This window comes from Vulpes vulpes, chromosome 16 (assembly GCF_048418805.1).
Source record: "Vulpes vulpes isolate BD-2025 chromosome 16, VulVul3, whole genome shotgun sequence".
Classification (NCBI taxonomy): domain Eukaryota; kingdom Metazoa; phylum Chordata; class Mammalia; order Carnivora; family Canidae; genus Vulpes; species Vulpes vulpes.
In genome coordinates, this window is record NC_132795.1 from 72,667,035 (window position 1) to 72,688,399 (window position 21,365).

At 44.3% G+C, this 21,365-nt stretch overlaps 1 protein-coding gene across 28 annotated transcripts in view; it reads right to left on the minus strand.

Annotated features, from left to right (window-relative positions):
- INPP4A (inositol polyphosphate-4-phosphatase type I A) overlaps window positions 1-16,494 on the minus strand; it is a 135,091-nt gene extending 118,597 nt beyond the window's left edge. For 11 of the 28 annotated variants that reach the window (XM_072741131.1, XM_072741125.1, XM_072741113.1 and 8 more), the window contains exon 1: window positions 16,256-16,464. The gene's annotated coding sequence lies outside the window, so the exon portion shown is untranslated. Of the gene's footprint in view, window positions 1-7,752; window positions 7,812-15,877; window positions 16,221-16,255 lie in introns of those variants that run through there. The other 17 variants (XM_072741126.1, XM_072741114.1, XM_072741119.1 and 14 more) reach the window with 9 other exon arrangements.
- Window positions 16,495-21,365: the final 4,871 nt, after the last annotated feature.

A 21,365-nucleotide genomic window follows, 5' to 3' on the forward strand; every position in this document is an offset into this window, starting at 1 on the left:
GGGCCCAATGGACCTTGAGCCCCTCAGTGAGCTGAGGCTGCCTCTCCTCAGCCTCCTTCCTGATGCGTTACCCTCAGTCCTCCCCACACTTTTCTCTTGAAATTCCCAGCTCGAGCTATTGCCCCACTCTTGTCACATAACTCTCCATGAAGTCCTGAGATGTCCCTAAGACCCAAGAAGGGAGGGGGGCACCCTACTGGGCTTCTCTTTTAGTACTACACTTTCAACCCTGTGCATCGGGAAAAAGGTTGATTAGGTTTAGAGAGAAAAAAAATCCAAGATGATCAAGCCCAAAGAAGGTGTGGTCCCTTCTCGGAGGAGCAGAAACAGCTGCTAGGTTCCAGCAGCTGGCTGACAGGCCACAGAGAGAACATACCAGGCCCAGGAACACAAGCTGCTAGGTTCAGTTTCACCCTGAGAAGTGACTGGAGGTATAGCTGTGCCACAAGCTGCCATCTCACTTCCCTCTCCTAAGTTAGAATGAACTCCAACTTGATCTCTGGGAAATGGGCTGTCTTCCTGGGACAGGCTGAGGCTTTTCTTACACTTTTGACAATGAAATCATAGCTTTGTTCATTCATTCACTCAAGAAACACTGATTATACACCTATTTTGTACCAGGCACTGTGGGATACTTGGAGATACAAAGAAAACTGAGCTACTGTTCCTGCCCTGAAGGACATTTGTGTCCTTCAACACCCCAGATCTGTTAGGTTCACTGGGCATGTCTCCAGAGAACTCTCTACATAATGTGAATGCCACTGTGGGACACAATGCCCCTCCCCATAAAACACAGTAAAGCAGAATTTAACATTTTAAGTGATTCCTCTAGACTCCTAAGGATTTACTCTCAAGGCACTACACACCAAGGAGGAGAGGGTAAGAGGGCTCCCAAACAGGGATGCAAGTGAGCCAGGCACTGAGCCCCACACGTGCCAGCCCTTCGGGGTACCTGGAGTAAATTAGCTCACCTTGGTGCTGTATTCCTCCTTTTGGTGGCCTGGCACTCACCCCCTAATTACACTCCACAGGTGGAACTGTGCATGCACCTGCTCTCTCAGGCCACTCAACTTGGGGGCGCATGTGGTCAAAAGACCCAGGCCAGACAACTGAAGTATCAAGTTCTCCAACACCAAGGGTGAGCACCTGACCCAGGTCCACTTTGTGTCACTCCTTCCCCTGGATAGTCCAGATTTGCACCATCCGTCCATCTTGTCTCACAGTGAGCGTCACTTGCACTGGGCAGAGCACAGCTTGAGTGCTGACAATCCTGACCTAGGACTTTATTCTGTGCTTCACAGATGTTCCACGTCAGGCGTCTCAAGGCCTTTGGTGGTTGCCATCTTGAACTCAGATGCTGCCCAAATGCCTGCTATGTCCCTGGCAAGAGTTACCCGGGTCAATGGCCGTGTGAAGTGTGCTGACAGCCACCTTCTACAGTCAGTGGTATTTCAAGAACTTCTGCCTCGCCTGTACTTTTCTTCTCCACCATACTCCCTTGAGAGTGGGAGATGAAACATGGAAATCAAAACCACTTCCCCCCACCCCCGCCAATGCCAGGGCCTCACTTTCTGCATTCATACTGCAGACTGAGGGTGTCCCAACAGTCTTTGTTTCCCCTGAAAAAGTGCAGCATCTAGCTCTCTGCGGCCGGAAACTCAGCATGGGCACCTGTGGAATAGGAAGACAAGTCCCACATAACACATGGATCTGCACACCCATGAAGGAAAGTAGTTCCATGAAGTTTGATGGAGACCTCCCTTAAGTAGAACATTTCACTCTCAAAGATGAAAAAAAAAACCAACCTATCTTCATACCAAATAAGAACTGATTAGCAAAACAATCTGGAAGAGAAGCAACAGCTCAAGAAGTAACAATTCCTGCTGGGATGTGAGGAAAGGTGTTATGTTCATGCACTGCCTACAGCAGCCACTCCTGGGGTAGAGAAGGTGAGAAAGGGCCATTTGATAACCCTTGCCTTTTTAAAATGTGAAGTTAACATTTTTTTAAAGGTTTGAAAAAATTACTACAGATTAGCAAATTTTCATTGTTAGTTTTGGAAACACAAAAAGAAATTTCCTCATTTCAGAGGCATGAATTCAGGGTGTTTCTTTGTAAAAATTCTTGAATACGTGCACGTATACACCCCTAAGTCCCAGGGATTCTAGTCAGACAGAAAGCAAAGCATGGCTCCTAAGGGGAGCTCAACTTCCTGCAGCTACTGCCTTGCAAGGTGTGTTTGTGGTACAGGAAAGATGTGTATGCACATGTGCAAGTGGCAGCTGTAAGTACATGCATGAATGGTGTGTGCGAGCACGAGTGGAGTGTGAGCACACGAGAGGCATGTATGTCGAGCCCATGCACTAGATCATGGTAGAAGGAAAAGGACAAGAACAGCTGGCCCAGCCACCTTTACAAATGCTTACATCCATGTCGATGACAGGCAAAGAATGGCCCAAACTTCTCCTACCCATGCCTATTCCTTGGTCTGATATCTGACCATTGGAGAGGCTCTCTTGAGTTTAGAAACTGCCAGCATACTTATCCTTCTTAAAATCCAAATGCTTCAGGGCACCTGGGTGGCTCAGTGGTTGAGCATCTGCCTTCAGCTCAGGTTGTGATCCGGGGTCCTGGGATTGAGTCCCGGATCCGGCTCCCTGCAGGGAGTCTGCTTCTCCCCCTGCCTCTGTCTCTGCCCCTCTCTCTGTCTCTCTCATGAATAACTAAAATCTTAAAAAAACAAAAACAAAAACAAAAAAACAAACCCAAATGCCTCAAAAAGAAGAACACGTGCAATTTTACGGACACCTAGAATAAATTGGTTATTAAATCCCTTTCATCCAAAAGAGAGTGGACATTTAGGATCACCTTCCTGAAAGGAAAAGCAGGACAAGGAAGGAAAGAGGCAAGATAGAAACACAGACCCAGCATGCATGTGCTACCCTCAATTCAGCTAGTGAGACTGGCCCTCCCCACACTTTGGGAGGGGACCTGTCGATGGTGGATCAGGGTAGGGAAGGATGAGCCAGCCCTGGAGACCACAGGGGGGTGGGGGTGCAGGGAGAAGCTTACCTGCCTCCTCCCGGACTGCCCCCCCCTTCCCACTCAGGGTATCCTGTCCACACAGGTCCTTGTCTGAATCTCACATGCTGTCTGAAATTCACCCCCCTACATACAGGCAGCCCTTCCCTCTGGATGCACGCACGGGTCCAGAGGCACCAGAGGGAATACTGGTGGAAAGCAGCTATGGTCTGTAAGCCTCAGCACTGGCCCTGAGAATTTAATTCAGAACTCTGAGAATTTAAAAACATTTCTGTGTTTCAAATGAGGAAATGAAGGAGGATTGAGTGACCTCTTTCAGCCTCTGGTATAAAAGCAATGTGGAAATGAGAAAGGTCTCAAGCACTCAGCTTTTCAGTTAGTTGTCCATGCCTACAGCCTCCCCAGAGGTTTCCAAAAATTCTGCCAACATTTTACCAACAAGCATAAAAACCTTCCAAAAAAGATAACTTGCAGGAAAGACATAGCTGGTTGCCTCCACTGTCTATTCTTTGCTTCCTCCTTAGTGACAGGCCCAGGACCCTGACGTTTAGTTGGGGTTGTCCGCCTCCCTTGCAGCTAGGTGTGGCCAGGGGTTCGGGGCTTGCCAACAAGACTTACAGACAAATTTAATGAGGAGTTCTCTGGAAGTCTGCCTTCCTCCAGTCTGGTGTCTGGAAGACCCATGAGCTGGCTGCACTCTAGCCACCACGCTAGACAGGAGGCACTGGGCCTTGTCACAGGGAAGGTAGGACACAAGTCCTAACTGCGAGAAACACACGCCTGTCCTGACTAAGCCTCTTTTCCTCCAGATTTTTTTCCTGTTATATGCAGCCAAATGTTAATACTAACAATTTTATCATTCCCCATTTATATCCAATGGTGGAAAATGTCACCATCCTGGAATGCTGAAAGCTAGGGATAGAGGAGGATACTATTTTAGATTTAAGTTCATTAACAATCTCCTTTTTCCAAAACGAATACTTTAGGAATACTTTAAATGAAGCATTCTCAAATTTACCATGGGCTCCAGGCTGGAGTGAGTACATTCTCACCAGACCTTAAAAGCATAATAAAATTCATGGTGTTGTAGAATTACTTTATAAAAGTTTCTCCCCAATATAATCAACATTTATAATCCTAAAAAAAGGCAACCAACCCTATTTGTAGGCCTCTCTGAGTAGCAAGTTCAAAAAGCTTTAATATACAGAATTCCTGTTTACTGCCCCAACCATTTAATAGCTCAGCTTGTGTATTTAGTGCAGACAAATCTAGGTTATGAGGCAAAAACAGTCCCTGTTTTTATCCTTTACAGTTAGTCCATTAAATGCAGTTCACAGTCTAAGCCACGGGCTGCTAGGAGTCATGATAAATATGGGTACAATCTTTAACAGTTTACAAAACAGCCAACCTATAGATATATAATGCTGGTCAGACCCTGTGACTCCCAGTTCCGAGGAATGACATGGTGATCACTGCCCTGGCATTTAAGATCTCATCTAATCCTGTTTGGAATGAGTCTGTTCCACTGCAGCTGAAAACTCTGCTATGGAAGGGGCTGAAGCTGTGCTGGCTGTGGTAATGAGGACAGATCTGAATACTGGACAGGGTAGCCTGATGCTTCCTAACAACCAAGTCGGTGTAGGAGTGGTACTGCTATCGTGGAAGTACCCTTTCTCTTTAAGCCAGGCAACCAATCTGCAAAAGGCTTTTCACTGCTTCACAAACTCTGCTGGCTTTTCTTCTGTGACCAACAAGGTTAACTCCTAGCTATATTTGAGATATATATATATCCTATATATATTTGAGATATTTGACTACTTAAGGAATGATTAAATAATCAAGTTGACTCAAAATGCAAACACATCTTTCTCCCTCTGGTGAAGTGATTCAAAATACCATCTAGGGGTTTTTTTTGTTTTGTTTTTACCATCTAGTTTAAAGGTGCCTACAACAACCATCACAAAATGTGTATCTTAGGAAATCACTGGTATGTTGCCAACTGTGTGGAAGACTGCACTATCAAGTAAGATAGGTTCCTGGTCTTATGGGCTCTGCAGTGTTTCAAGGAGAAAGACACACAAATGAAGAATGTGACAGCTTCTAGTGATGGAAGCATCCCCAAAATCTGTTCAGGGCTCTTCTTGGAGGGATGGCATTTAGAACAGTTGTATCCATCTGAAGCTCCGTCTTCAATTCTTTTTCATCAGTTTATGCTTGAACTAATAACCTTAAATCCACGCACCCTTTGTGTAAAAGGTCAGGAATGGATAACAGGAAATGAAAAGGTCAAAAATAGAGTAAAAGGATGTCAGAAAGGTAGGTGAAGAAGTTAGGGAAGGATATCAAACTGCCAGAAAGACAATCCAGATCTGAACTGCAGTGCATATATTATCAAGGGAAAACATTATGAAGTAAAGTAGCCTCCATCAGTCCACAGAAAATGGGAAAGATTTGAGTGTCACCATAAAACCCATAGCTGTACTAGGGGGACTATACATACACAAACAGCCTCAGGAGGGAGGTATGGGGAGGGGTCCAGGGAGGAAGAGCCAGGGAAAGGCCCCGGGCACTCTACTTGACCAGGAAGAGTTTAGTCTGCATGATACACAGACAGGGTCTCTGGCATTAAGTGTATGTACTTGTATGTACTCTAGGAAGCTGCTGCTGAACCACTGCACAGGAGAGCCAGGAAGTGAATGAGCAGAGGCAGGAGCTTGATTTCCAAGGCCACAGACCAAAAAAGTACTTCCCTAAACACTGTGTCTGTGTGTGTGTGTGTGGGGGGGGGGGGGGGGTGGTGGTCCCCCAACGCCAACTTTACTCATGTGGCTCTCAGACGTGATCATGACTCTGCTTCACTGTTGGACTAGTGACCAAGGGAGAAAGAAATGAGGGACTTGTCTTCCCTAGATGAACAAGGAAGGAAGAGGTCAGATTCGGGCAGGATTTTACCAAGTCACTGACAGGTCAGGGGCAAAATCCATATGCATGCTTCTCTGCTGCCTTAGGGAAACTACCAGCAAGGTGTTTCCCTCAGACCAATGTACTCACCCATCATTCCCTCCTCTTCAGAACCAGAGAAGTAACAATGTTTGGAGGATTCTGGGGTATCTCAACATTTCTTGGCACACAGTCCTATCTTAATTGGGCTCTATTATTGCATTTTATCAGCCATTAGATTATCACCCAATTATATAATATGATCACTGTTTAACATTTGTATATGCAGAACACAGCCAAAGCAATGAATAAGAAATGTGAAAATATTCAACATCCAATTCACACAATCACAAGTTTTTATGTGCTTTAAAAAAAAAAAGTGTCAGTAGAAGGCTTAGCTGGGTCAGTGACCACCTCACAAAACTTTATGAACCTGGGCCCCTCCCACTTCCCTGTTCCCCCTCTGCCCACATCCTTCTCTGACCTTTGCTGGCAGTCCCCTCACAGAACCTTCTTCTGCAATATTTCCCCTCAGAGGTACTCTGAGCAGGAGTCAGAGATGGATGTGCCCTAGCCTTTTGTATACATTTTTTTTTTAATGGTTGTTATGCTTTTAATGAAGGGAGATAGAAAGTGCATCAGTGCAAAAGAATGTTTTACATACTTAATAGGATAGTGATTAATGTAAATTTAGGAATACACAGTGTGTTCAACTTCAAAAACTACAAGGTTTCCTGCAACCTAAGATAATGGAAAAGGCTCCTTATGTTTTTACCTGCCACCTTTATTATTAAAGAAAGTTCTAAATGGTATTTGGGATGGGGTGGGGAGGATGGAAAAAATAATAGGAGACTCTTTCCTGCTATAGTTCAAGAATTCTAATGAATTGGTATGGCAATGACTGTAGGGCAGTGAACTTTCCCCAAAAGGAAAGTTCTAGAGGACCCCATCACAAACTTTAGAAGTGCCGTATTAACATTGCTTAGTGACAGATGATAATGGCACTTATCATAGTGAGCACTGAATAATGCACAGGATTACTAAATCATTATGTTGTACACCTGAAACTAATATAACACCTATATTAATTATACTTCAATTTAAAAATTCATAAATCTTTAAAAAAGTATTTCCAATAACATATAAGCAAGCTGAGTGGCTTAACAGGCTGCAACCCTGGAAAGTAGCTAAGATATCTCACCTTAGAGAATTTTCAAATATTATAAATCCCATTTTTCTTCCACAGAGAAACTTTCTAAAGCATGGACATGACTTGAAGGATATTGAGAAAACTGAATACATTTTTTTAAATGGGGGCAAAAATGGGAAAAACAGGGTTATCAAGACCATAGAATTGAGAGGAAAAATACTGAGTCTCCCACAGGATAGTAACTTGCCAACTGCACCGGCCCAGAGCATCACAGTGCACAATCTCCTACTTACATTATTTAACTCATATAACCCTCTGTGGGCCAGACAATTCCCCCATATCCCAGAAGAAAGCTGATTTAGGTTCAGGTCTATCACTTTTTCTTCTCATAATCCAAGTTGTCCCCCTCAAAACCAGACACAGACACCCCAAAGATATGCATATGTCTTGTGACACAAACCAGACAAACACCTGCATTAATGTATAACACATGCATCCCAAAGGCAACCAAAGTAACATGGAAGTTGTCCTGTTAAGCCACAAAGGATTGCAGAGGGAATCACAGGTAGCAATGGCTCCAACAGGGCCGGCTTCAAAACAAGGTGGATTCAGATACCAACCTATTCGTCTCATTCCCTCTCTCTCGCTCTCTTGGTGTAGGCAGACATGCTGATCCACCCTGTTAGGAGAAGGAGGGGTCAGGTATCCAGAGTTAACTTGCAAGCCTCTGACAAATCCCTCCATTCCCTGCCATTGCCTCCCCATCACTCAGAGTAGCCATGCCAAGGATCCTCAACATCACCAGGAGGATCTGGCCCAGGTGGTCAAACACCACAGACAGTAAATTGGAGCAAGACCACAACATCTACACCTTCTGTTCTGCTGTCTTCCTGGGCTCCAGCTTCATTCCCAGTGGTCCACACTGATAAAAGTCCCCTTTCAGATCAGCAGTTCTCCATTTATGGTGAGTCATAGACCCCCCAACCCTCCACTAAGGTTCTGATGAAGACCAGAGGCCCTCTCTCCAGGAAAACACCCAGCATGTGTGTGTGCTTACATAGTCACGGAAGCCCCCTCCTCTCCTTTCTCAACCTTTAGATTCAACACATTTTTGCCGAAACTCACAGTAGGAAACACGGACATTGGAACAATACCCAAACATAAAACATGCAAATAACGACATGTTTTACCAAAAAATGCCTACTATTCCTATAAGACATGTATTTGCATATTTTAATTTTTTTAAAAATGTTTAATTTTTTTTTATTATTTATTTATGATAGTCATACAGAGAGAGAGAGAGAGGCAGAGACACAGGCAGAGGGAGAAGCAGGCTCCATGCACCGAGAGCCCGACGTGGGATTCAATCCCGGGTCTCCAGGATCGCGCCCTGGGCCAAAGGCAGGCGCCAAACCACTGCGCCAAACCGCTGCGCCACCCAGGGATCCCTTTAAAAAATGTTTAAATGCTAGTTACAATCTCAAATTAATTTCACAAACCGCTGCTGTTTTAAAAACACTGTTCTGGACCCTTGCCACCCCGCCTCTTCCTCAGGTGCTCTTCCTCAGCAATTAGCACTGATGTAGTACAGCAGAGGCTTCTTGGGTTAGGATGAACCTTGAAAAGTCAAGAAAACCTAGAAATACTTTGGAAAGCCTTGAAAAGTCAAAATCCAAAATATCTCAGCTCACTAGTTTCTGGAAAAATCTGAAACACTGAACTATTTTGAGCTCAGAAATCATATCATGAAGGTGGCTATTTCTCTTCACCTAAAAGTTGGAGTTGCACTTGCAAAAAGGTCACACTGGGCGGAGCCAGAGAGAACTATAAACTGCCACAGAAAGGAGTCCCTTAGGCTGTCTCCAGGGCAATTCCTGAAGCATTCCCAAGTCCCTACTAACTGTACCATTTTCTACTTCTTTCTGAGCAAGGAGTAGCAGAGTAAGCACACTCTACACATCAGAACCTACTTCCAGAATAGCTCTGGAGAATGAGTCATAAGGGCCAGTCTAGATCCTCAGCAGCTGGCCCAGGGGACTCCTATCCCCACTGGGCCAGAGACAGAACCTGGGGCTGGGAGGTCACCATGTTGCTTCCTTTTAGTCCCGCATGGAGGATGTGAGCCACTCTCAGAGAAGCTGGAGAGGCTGCAGGCATGGAGGCTGGGAAACAGCTGGGTCAGTGAACTGGGACACAGGCCATGGGGGGCCATGAAGAGCAAAGACACCCACAGGCTCCTCTGTTTACACTACGGGCTGACCACCCAACACTCATTCTCCCTTCTTCCTACTCTGGGAATAAGCCTCTCTGGATTCAGGAAAAGCCAGCCCCATCTCCAGGTGAGGAATCGGGGGTGTTCCTGATTAGACTAGGAACAATTCTCAAACTGGAGCTTGCATCAGAATCACCTGGAGGGCTTGCTAAAACAGAGAGCTAGGCCCCATCCCAGAGTTTCTAATCCAGTAGGCTGGGGAGGGCCCTGAGCCTGCACATCTAATAAGTCTCAGGGGATGCTGATGCCGTTGGCCTGGGGCCCAGACACCGAGGAACACTCTTAAGCCAATCAGCACACAGCACTCTCACAGCCTCCGGCCCTGGGTCCCGGGGAAGCCATGTGGTCCTCACTGCTCCCACAGACCAGAGGGAGAGCTGGTAGGGGCTGTGGCCAGGGAGGGGCTGGTGTCAGGAGCCGGGAAACACACAGTCCCACTGACCATAAGGACCATCTCATCGACATGAGAAGGCTAATTCTGGGATGATACCAGCAGTGATGGCCAGAGAGAGAAGAATCTACGCCCTTGTTGAAACTGCAAAACTGTTGATAGAGTAGAACTCCAGTTCTAGGAGATTAATAAATGACCTTACTGTCTACTTGGCAGCCAAAAGCACCCCAAGAGACACACCCCACAATCCAGGAGACTCTTGAACCGGGCATCCCTGTTTTCTAAAAGCACCCTCCTCTTCAGAAATGTATACCTGCCACTTCCAGAATCTGTACACCTAGGTCATCCTGCTTGAAAACTCTAATTGGTGGGTTAGAGGATGAACCATTTGAAATGCAGGCAACACGGGACAAGGGAAGGAGTCCCACATCCTGGAGTGAATGAATTTTATCAGACGGCAGCTGACCCCAGCAGTGCAAGGGCCACTGTGTAAGGGCGTGGTGGACAGGAAGAGTGGCAGAGGATTTCAGACCTCAGAATTCTACCTAGTAAGGGCAACAGGAAGGGCACTGCGCCAACTCCAGGCCAGGAGAATTAGCAGATGTCTGAGGGAAAGGCTCTGATCCCAGGAAGGGAGCCGCAAGGCGCCAAATGCTTTCCTCCAGACATCCCGTCCCAGGGGACACCCCTCCGTCTTTCTGACTCCATAGCAGAAAATGGACTTGTCTTTATCACCGTAGACACTCCCCCGGAGACTTCCTGCTTCTAAGGCCTTCACCAGGGGAACTTTCAGATTCCACCCAGAAAGGGTTGCTGCGTTTCACCTGCCCTAGGTGCAGGACTCTGAGCAAACACTAGGAGCCGGCTGCATGGGCTGGCAGGCATGTGAAAGAGCATGCGTAAGGTGTGCACAGAGACCATATTGACGGGACAAACACATGGCACCCAGGGGCCCTGATTCCCCATTTCCCAGCCAGCTTATGAAAAAGGGATGGTGAAACCTGAAGAGAAAAGGCTGCTCTCATTCCAACTTCCACACTACCCACACGAACTCATCAGAAAGGTTCCCGTCCCTGAGTGCTGGCAGGCACAGGTGTCATTCCAAGCACTTGATGTGTATTAACTCACCCAACCCCCTAACAAGCCTCTGCAGTTGCAGATGAACAAACCAAGATACAGAAAGATGAAGCTACCTGCCCAAAGTCCCATAGCTGCTGGAGGCTCACAGGGACTTTGGTTTCAGAGTCCACAATAGTTCCAGAGATAAAAGAAATGGTTTTGAAAGATGTGTATGCATGCTCAAAGTTCCTTCCCTATAAATCAAAATACTAGAAATAGAAGTTATTGATATTGGGGGCTCCAAGTAATTAATCCCCATCCCTACATTGATACAATAAAGTAGAATATTTATTTTTTAAATCCTGTGGAAGAAGCTAAGTGATTTAATGGAAATAGCACTAGATCCAGACAGGCTTGGGTCTGAATCCTAGTCCAAGCTCTTCTAACCACTCTTCGGTGGATACCTTAATCACTTCTCACTCAGCTGACTCCTCAAGACCACAGCTCACCTTCTAACAAGACCTTGCAGGGGATGCATATAAACACTTGGCCCAGGGCCTGGGATATAGAGGGTGCTCAGAAAATGGTAGTTTCCTTTTCCTCTAGGATGAAAAATATATAATGCTTAAAGGAGATGTCTAAGGCTCCCAGGAATAAAGTCTAAAGTTACAGTAACTTCCACAATGTAGTAATATAAATAATCTAATAAGATAAAGTAGGCAAAGGATATACACACATAATGTACAGAAGCAAAAGTATAAACAAATATGAAAAGGTTTTCAATTTTCTGATAATTTGAGAAATATAATTAAAATAATAATGCCTTCTTTATCCATTAGATTGGCAAAAATTGACAAGATTTATACTCCTCAGTGTTGGCAGAATTAAAAAGAAACAGGGAGTTTCACATTCTAATGGAAGAAGTACAAAGTGAAAGCCTCTTGGAAACGGGGGCAATTTGTCAAAGCTGTCCATTTAAAATTGCTCTTTGACCCAGAAATTCTACTTCTAGGGATCCAGAAGACTGAAATATTTGCAAGTATTAACAAATGATTTGTTTGATCATTCAAATGATCATCAAATTAGGATCATCAAATCCTAATGATTTGATTCACAAATTCTTCACTATTTTTATTTTTTTTTTAAGATTTTATTTATTTATTCACAAGAAACACAGAGAGAGAGGCAGAGGGAGCCTGATGCAGGACTTGACCCTGGGACCCTGGGAACACGACCCGAGCCGAAAGCAGATGCTCAACCACTGAGCCACCAGGTGCCCCTCTCCACTACCTTTAGAGTGTGAAATTGGAAATAACCTATATGTCCATTGATAAAGGACAATTAAATAAATTGTGATAAGCCCAAACTCTGGAATACAGACCAAAGTCAAAATGAAATAAAAACAAAAACCTTTTCATGCATTAAGTTTAAAATGCAAATCAGAGACAATTTTATGCAATGTGTGAATGGACACACATATCCACTAAAAGGGCCTAGAAGCAGCAACACCTCAGTAGCAATAAGCACACCTGGAAGCCAGATCTTGGTTTTTAAATACCATTCTCCATTAAAAGGAACAAAGACTCTGGAGAAATGGCTAATTCCAGGGCTGGAAGGTGTAAGCTGAGTGTCGAAGGTTTTGTGTCAGAGTGAAGAAGTCCTTCAAGAATGATGAGGACATGTCAAAAGGACATAAGGGGCTCCTGCAGGCCAAGTCTGGGACAATTTTAGCAAAAAAAATGAATAATGAGAGTTAAGAGACTATAATCTATTGCATTAAAGCAGGAATTCATGAGAGTAGGGGTGTAAATCAAAGAATAAACAAGGGAGAAAGAAATGTCCTTCCTTTCAGTACAATTCCCTCTGGTAAGTATAGAAAGAAATATGGAATTAGAAAGTTACCATCTGTCAGCCAGCATAATAACTGGTTCAGGTAAGAATCATCAACAGATTCTAAAACTAGTGAGTCAAAGTATGGGGAGTAACAGTATATTTACAGATTCTCGAGTTATCTTACTATGAGATACATATTAATTACCAAGGGAAAATGGTAATTTTTCTATAAGGGAACCAGGCAGACACTACCTAAATCAAGTGATCAAAGTTAACGTGACCAGTGAATGGGACTAACCAACAGCATATGCCTCCTCCTGATGGGACCTGCTGAGATGGCTGAAGGGTCATCCCTGTGCTACTCTTGCCAAAAGCACACAATCTTAATCTAATCATGAGGAAGCAGGCAAACCCCAATTGGGAGACATTATCCAAAAAAGCAGGTGGCAGTCTTTAAAAATGTCAATGTCATAAAATACAAAGACTCAGTAACTGTTCCAGATGAGAGGACACTAAAGAGACAGGACAATTTGACACAATGTATAATCTTGGATTTTCTTTTGCTCCAAAAGACATTATTGGAGCAACTCACAAAACCTGAAAAAGACCTGTAAGCTAAATAATAGTTTGGTATCAATGTTTGATTTCCTTATTTTTAATAACTATACTGTTATGTAAGAGAATGTCCTTGTTTTTAAGATATACACAATAAAGTAGTTAGAGGTAAAAGGGCATCATGGCTGCAGGTTACCATTAAACAGTTCAGAAAAAAAAAGTAATCACCCATAAACAAATACAAGTGAAGGACAGGGACGCCTGGGTGGCTCTGCAGTTTAGCTCTGCCTTTGGCCCGGGGCGTGGTCCTGGCGTCCTGGGATTGGGTCCCACATTGGGCTCCCTGCCTGAAGGCTGCTTCTCCCTCTGCCTATGTCTCTGCCTCTCTCTCTCTCTCTGTGTCTCTCATGAATAAATAAAACCAAAATCTTTAAAAAGAGAGAGAGAGAGAGAGGGATAAAGCAAATGTAGCAAATGTCAACATTTGGTGAATGTGGGTAAAGCATATCTGGAAATTCTTTGAAATAATCTTGCAACTTTTCAGTAAATCTGAAATACTGTTTTAACAATCAAAAAAAAAGCAAGGTGTGCATAGTATAAAAATATAGGTAAATTTCTGTGTATTCAGTTCATGATGGTATTTTCCTTAAAAGCACAAGAAAGACAAAATAAAGCAGGCCTGCTTGGTGTTAATACTGGTCTCCCCAGAATACAGTCTCCTCACAGACCTTCTCTTCCAGAACACTAGAAAAATATGTTTTGAAGGATCTCTCAAGACCAGACCATTAATCAAGTTCTACAAAAGAAGCAACCACATAATCAAGCCTCCTTCCCTGCAGATCTGTCCTCTTTTTTCCTCAGTGAAAGCCAAAACATCCTGACACCATGAGTAGCTGATGATGCTGAGGACTTTGCTGGAATTCATAATCAATAAAGGAATTTTTCATAAGAAACCAGGTCCAACCTCAGTCCAAAGTCTCCTCACCCCTCTGTCTTACTGGATTCTTGAGATGCTGTGGGGTGGGGGTCAGGGGTCTGTTGGTCCCACGTGCCTTTCTGTCCATTCCTTGGGTGATTCGAAGATTTGCTGACTGAGCAAAATGTTCTCAGGTAGGCCGCTGGTTAAAGGAACCTGCAGGGTCAGTGGTTCTCTCAGCCATATACACCCCATTTCTCTGGTGCTTTACCATTCACAACAACCTCTTGTGTATATTATTCTATTTCATCCTTTCCTTAAGGCAACCTTTAAAAAAAAAATCCTAATATCCAGTTTAATAGCAATACAAGAACATATCCAGGTTCCCAAACAATGGCACAAACCTACCCGACTTCAAGTCTAAAGCAGATAAACACTGAGATGGCGTAAGCCTAATGAAAACTGAGAAGTAAAGCAGCCACTAGAATCAGCAGAGCCAATTCTGATGCTGAAGCCAGGAGAAACAAGCCGTCTTTTCTCCCTGCATCTGTCCAGCTTCCTTTCACTGAAGCCCTGTGTTCAGGGCACACCCTCCCAGGAACTCTGGCTTGTTGCTACAGAGGTGTGTTTACAAGACCCCACAGGGAACAGGGCCTTGCGGGTTTCCATTCACAATCAACAACCACCCCTGGGACAGCATCATGGTCTTCTGACAGCTCCCCTCCAACGGAACCACTACACTGGCCTCCCCACGTGGGCACCATCATTCATCTTTCTTCAGAGAAATCGATGAATTGAATCTTCCAGATGTAAACATTTTACCAAAAATCCCCCAAAACCAAGGCCTTAGCTTAGATCCCAAACCAAAATTCCTCTTAAAGAAAGCCTGATTTCAACCAATGAAAAATCAAGTTTAATTCTAGGACAACCTATTCTATGTGCATTTACCAATGCCAACAGCATCTACATCCCAAAACAAATGGCAGGGCAGGTTCTGTTCTCACCTTTCAGAGTTGAGAAAATTAAGAACCAAAGTTAGCAAGTGGCAGACCCAGGATTCACCCAAGACAGCCTGTTCAGGCCCCACCCCCACTGGCTTGCCCACAGGCCACCCAACCCACCGTGAACCAAGACGAATCCAGCAGAATTTCACTGCAACACTCAAACTGCCACCCCACCCCTTAGTCCCCCGGTTTAGATGCCCTGTGGGCATTTTACTCTTAAGCAGCCTCCCAACCAAAACACCTTCAGTAGCAAAGCAAAAGACAAGAAAATGGGCTTTGCAAATGCTTATACTTCTTTCTCAGCCAGAGAAATACTTTCATGATCTGTCATTATGGATGAACTCGAGGCGGGGAGGAACACAACATTATGTAATGTCAGAGGGCAGACGACAAGGGGAAGGGAAAGCAAGCCCATCCCCGATCCCTTCGCCCACAAAGACATAAATTTACCTTTGACGTTTTGAGTGTTTCAATCTTCTATGGCCTACACATTCATGACTGGCTTTTCCAGAGATGGTCACAGATTCCCTGCAAATTTCTCAGGCCTCAACTAACTGCCTAGCACAGCCAGAAAGAAATAATACACAAAAAGCAAAGATGCCAGAAATATCGGGGGGGGGGGGGGGGGCGGGTGGGCATGGGCCCGCAGAAAAGGAAAGAGTTGAGGATGGAGACCAGATGTCCTACCGAGATTGAGATGCATGCTTATTTTTACCCGGTTATGTTTACACCCGAGACACAGCGAGGCCTTCAGCGTCTGAAGTCACTAGATCCAAGCAAGAGCCAAGACGCGGCCTCGGGGTCGCCGCGTCCTGCATCCTGGCTCCCCATCACCCGCTCCAGCTCCGCACTCCCCTCAGCGCGAGACGGCCCAGGTCTCCTCCTAGCTAGGGGTCGGCCAGGCTTGGATTGTTCTCCAAAGACGCAACCGCCGGCGAACCGCTAGGCTGTCCGATTTCCATGACAACCGCGGGCGCCGTCTCCGTCCGCTGCACCCGGTAGAGATGCGCGCCGCGCCGCGCCCCGCCGGTGCATCCCGGCGCCCGGCTGCCCGCCCCGCCGCGCCGCCCCCCGCCCAGCCTGGCCCACCTACCTGGCGCGCCCCGGCCCGCGGCGCCCGCGCCCTGCTGCCCCGCCGTCCTCGGTGCCGCCGGGCCGCGCGCCCGAGCCCCGCAGCAGTAGCGCCGCCGCTTGGTCACCAAGTCGCGGGCCGTGGCCGGGGTCTGGGTCGTCCTGAGCCGGCCGGCCGCGAACCCGCCGCCCGCGCCGCAACCCCAACTCCGCTGCCGCCGCCGCCGCCGCCGCCGCTCCGGAGGTCGCGCGCAGCCCCGCCCCGGCCCCGCCCCCTCGCCGCGCATGCGCGCTCCGCGAGCCCCGGCCGGGCCGCCCCGCCCCTCGGGGTGCGCCTCCCGGGCGGCGGAGTGGGGCGTCTAAGGGCCTCGCGCTGGTTTCTGCCCGAGGTTCCCGCGAGACCCCGCTCTCAGCCCGGACGGAGTCTCCCGCGCCGAGTCCTTGAACTTCTGGACTTAATCGGGCGATGGCGTTTTCGCCCTCGGAATCCCGAGTCTGCCGAGGCCCTGACACATCCCCGAAGAGCGGCCACCGGGTGAGAGGCTCCGGCCGTGTGCCCCGCGGCGAGCGCGCTTCCCGTGGTGCAAGTACGCGTGTCCAGGAGACGTTTAGGGAACCGACAGGTAACCAGAAACGAGCGGAAATTAAAGCCCTGCTTTGGGGGCAGCCCGGGTGGCTCAGCGGCTTAGCGCCTGCCCTCAGCCCAGGGCCTGATCCTGGAGTTCCGGGATCGAGCCCCACGTCGGGCTCCCTGCACGGAGCCTGCTTCTCCCTCTGCCTGTGTCTCTGCCTCTCTGTCTTTCATGAATAAATAAATAAAATCTTAAAAAAAAAAAAAACCCTAGTTTGAAAATACAGATAAGCAAAAAGAAGAGAGAAACTACTAACACCCTTGCAGACCTGCTCTGGCATAACTGTATAAATATGCATTCATAGACTCACCACATATCAGCTCCTTACACTTCTTCCCCAGATTCCTATCTTTTTCATACGAAAAATATATAGAATAAAAGTTTTGGAGGAAATTTCCGATTTTAATATTACTGTAAGCCTTAATATTTCTGCTTGAGCAAGGATAAATGTTGGACTGACTATAAGCATGTATTTTATTTTGAAGCCTAAATTTTATTTTTTTAAAATTCTTAAAAATTCTTAAATGAAAACTAACTCCATAAGACAGAACACTTATCAGAGTTCACATTCCTCAGGTGTAAAAGCGAGCATTTATAATTTGCTTTAAAAAGAAAAGATATTAACTAGAGATAAAAAATAAACAAGAATCCTCTAATCTCATTTAGAATTAGATTTAAGCCTCCCCATGTCACCAAAAACGAGGTGCAATAGTTTGGAGTAAAAATAAATATAAAACTATTTTCAAAGCTCAATTTATTTACTGACTTTTATTTCTCCTCAGCAAAGGAATTTATTAACAAAACACTTTTTACTACTTCTTCAGATAAATAGAAAAAAAGATTGACTTAACCCTAGTATAAAATTAAAGCCAAGAAAATCAAACTTGTGGAAATGTGAAAAGGTTTTTATATCTTATTTTCTAAAATTAGGGTGACCAATATACCTGGCTGACCTGAGATAGTCCCAGTTTACACCTTTTATCCAGCAAAAGTATTAATAAGACCTGCTTTGTGTCTCACAAGTGTTCTCAAAAGTGTTCAGATAACCCTATGGCCGTATTAGCATTAATCAAGCCAAGAGTGTTTTTAAATCATAAGCTTTAAAAAAAAAAAAAAAAGAAACAAATTTAAACCCACAAACATTTAAAAATAGATGTCAGACCAATTTCAAAAATTCATTCATTTAGGGCCGCCTGGGTGGCTCAGTGGTTGAGCTTCTGCCTTCCACCCAGGGTGTGATCCTGGAGTCCCAGGATTGAATCCCACATCGGGCTCAATGCTCAGAAAAAAAAGAAAGGTCCACAAAAGAAGGAGGAGGAAGGGGAGGAAGAGGAACTATGAAAAATACAATTAGGAATTTCCTCCTATTTGAGATAACAAAAGAAAAGGATCTAGGGATCATGGCGAACCTCACACACACAAAAATAAGGCAACATTGTGGTGTACTTAGATGAAAGGTAAGTGTAGTTGTTGCCATTGTAAGAACAGGAATACAGGGATGCCTGGGTGGCTCAGTGGTTGAGCATCTGCCTTTGTCTCAGGTCATGATCTCAGGGTCCTGGAATCGAGTCCTGCATCAGGCTCCCCACAGGGAGCCTGCTTCTCTCTCTGCCTATGTATCTGCCTCTGTGTCTGTCATGAATAAATAAATAAAATCTTTTTAAAAATTCATTTAGCATAGTAATGAACACTGAATGAAGATCAGGCTTCCAATAAATATTTGTCAGTTGACTGGTATGTAATTCCAGATCCTCTAATAATCACGTTTTAGTATAATAAGGAATGGGGCCCCAATCCTACTGTAGAGTGAACATTATCAAGAGAAAAAGGCACCAAGCTTGTTAGTAAATATGGTGCTATGCATTCCCTATGCATTCACAGTGTGATGGAAGAAAGTATCCTAGAAGTGTGCTGGTGGGAAAGTATCCTTTAGAAACTCTCAATGTAATGTCGTCAACTAGCAGCATTAACATCCTCTCAGTACTTACTAGAAAATGCAAATGCCCAGGCCCCACACTAAACCAACTAAACCAGAATCTCTGAAAGTGGGACCAAGCAATGTGTATTTCAATAAGCCTTCCAGGGGATTCTGTAAACATGTGGACCTAGGTACTCTATATACAGTGTTACTTTGGGGATTAGAACCAGCCAACTTCACAATTCCTTTTTGGGTCATTAAATTTGATATATTTATATTTATATGTGTTTTCATTAGAGAATATATGTAGTCTTGAAAACCAACAGCTTTGCCCCCATAATAGCTGTGAAAAACAACAGTCAGGCAGCTACTAAAGGGGGCAAAGGGATTTGGAGCGCCTCAAAAAGCTGTATCCCCAGAGACATGTCACTATTTGAAAAGCTCCACACTTGGGGCTTGATTTTAATCAACTTGACTCAGAGCTTACTCTCGTGGAATGGTCCCAACCACAAAGTGTTTGGTAAAAGCAATCAGCAGCAATTGTTTAACACTGCAGCTGCCTAAGGTAGTGACACTGGTTGGAGCCAAGAAAAGATTGACCAAGTAACTTAAGAGGAAATAATCAGGAAGTGCTATCCCTTAAGGGACTTTGGAAAGATCTGACATGCTTCTGGGAAGATTCTAGAATCTTTAGATCCTGGGAATCTAAAAGGACACACACGTGTGCAACTGTACACATGCTCAGGAAAGACTTGAAAAGTCCATAATCTCTCATTTTTGGCTGACTTTGAGCAAACAAGGAGTGAAGGCCCAGGCAGAATTGTAAATTGCCTGCCTAAGCATTGAAGACCTGCCTCAACATACACACACAACCCCTCTATCAAGGCAGGAAGACATATCAATCAGTTCCAGCATTTGAGAATACATTTGTCTAATCATTAGTGAATCACTCATCTAACCAGGCAAGTGTTTTAGTGGCTAAAAATGACAAAGAATATAGACTTTACAGAATTATTCCAAGGAAGTCACTAAACAAACAAAAAGTAACAATGAACTTTGGGGCAGGAGGAAATCTGATATCTAGATTTGCCATATTGTATTATTTTAAGTGTCCAGTTTTAAACAAAAATTTGTGAGACAAAGAAACCAGGCTAAAACATAGTGATAGAATGTCCATAAGAAAACACAAATGTTGGACTTACTGGACAAAGACTTTAAGTCACTTATTATAAATATGTCCAAAGAACGAAAATATTTTCAAAGAATTAAAGGAAACCATACCTCAAAAATTCAAGGAAAGTACAAGAGCAACAAAAAGAGAATATCAATAAAGATATATAAATTATTATAAAGGAACCAAACATAAATACCATAATTAAAAAGTGCAATAACTGAAGTAAAAGTTATACCAGAGAAGTACAACAGCAGGATTGAGCTGGTGGAGGAAAGAATTCACACTTTAGGATAGGTCAATTGATATTGCCTATTCTGAGGAAAATAAAACAAAAAGAATGAAGAAATATGAACATAACCTCAGAGGTTTGTGGGACACCATATAGTATATCAACATAGACATACTGGAAGTCCCTGAAGGAGACGAGGTACAGAAGAATATTTGAAGAAATAATGGCTACGAATGTCCCAATGTGATGAAAAACACTAAGCTCTTTATCCAAGAACTTCAATAAACTCCAACTGGGATAAACTCAAAGAGATTCACACCTAGATACATCATAATCAAACTATCAGAAGCCAAGAAGGAAAGAATCTTAAAAGCTCTGAAAGAAGCCACCCGTTATGTACAAGAGATCCTCAATAAAATTAAGAACTGTCTTCCCATCAAAAACTGCGGGGGCCAGGAGACAGTAAGATCACATATACAAAGTAGTGAAAGAAAAAGGCTGTAAATACAGAATCCTATACTCAGCAAAGCTCTTTTGAAAAAGGAGAAATCAAAATATTCCCAAATAAACAAACTGATAATTCATTGCCAGACGCTCCACCCTACTGGAAATACTAAAGAGAGTCCTTCAGGCTGAAATGAAAGGACACTGGAGAGTCACTCAAATTCACACAAAGGAATAAAAAGTAAAGACAAATACAAGGTAAAAGTCAGTTTGTACCCCTTCTCTGTTAAAAGACAACTACATAAAACAACAATATCATCTGTGCTGCTGGTATCATAATATGAAAAAAGATATAATGTATATGGCAGTAACAGCATAAAGGAGCAAGGATAAAACTGCTTGATTGGAGCAGAGTTTGTGCATACCACTGAAATTAGGTGAATTGGCCAGGACAAACACTAGGCATAGATAAAGATACAGATATAGATATAGCTACAGATTAAAAGAAAAAAGGGAATTAAAATAGTATCCTAGAACATAGCCATGTTCCAGGAAGAAGACAGTAAGAGAAGAACAAAAGAAATGTAAAGTATATAGAAAATGAATAGCAAAATGGCAGACATAAGTCCTACCTTATCACAAGTCACATTAAATCTAAATAAACTAAACATTCTAACCAAAAGCAGAGATTGGTGGATATTTTTTTAATCCCACCATGTGCTGTCTACAGAAACA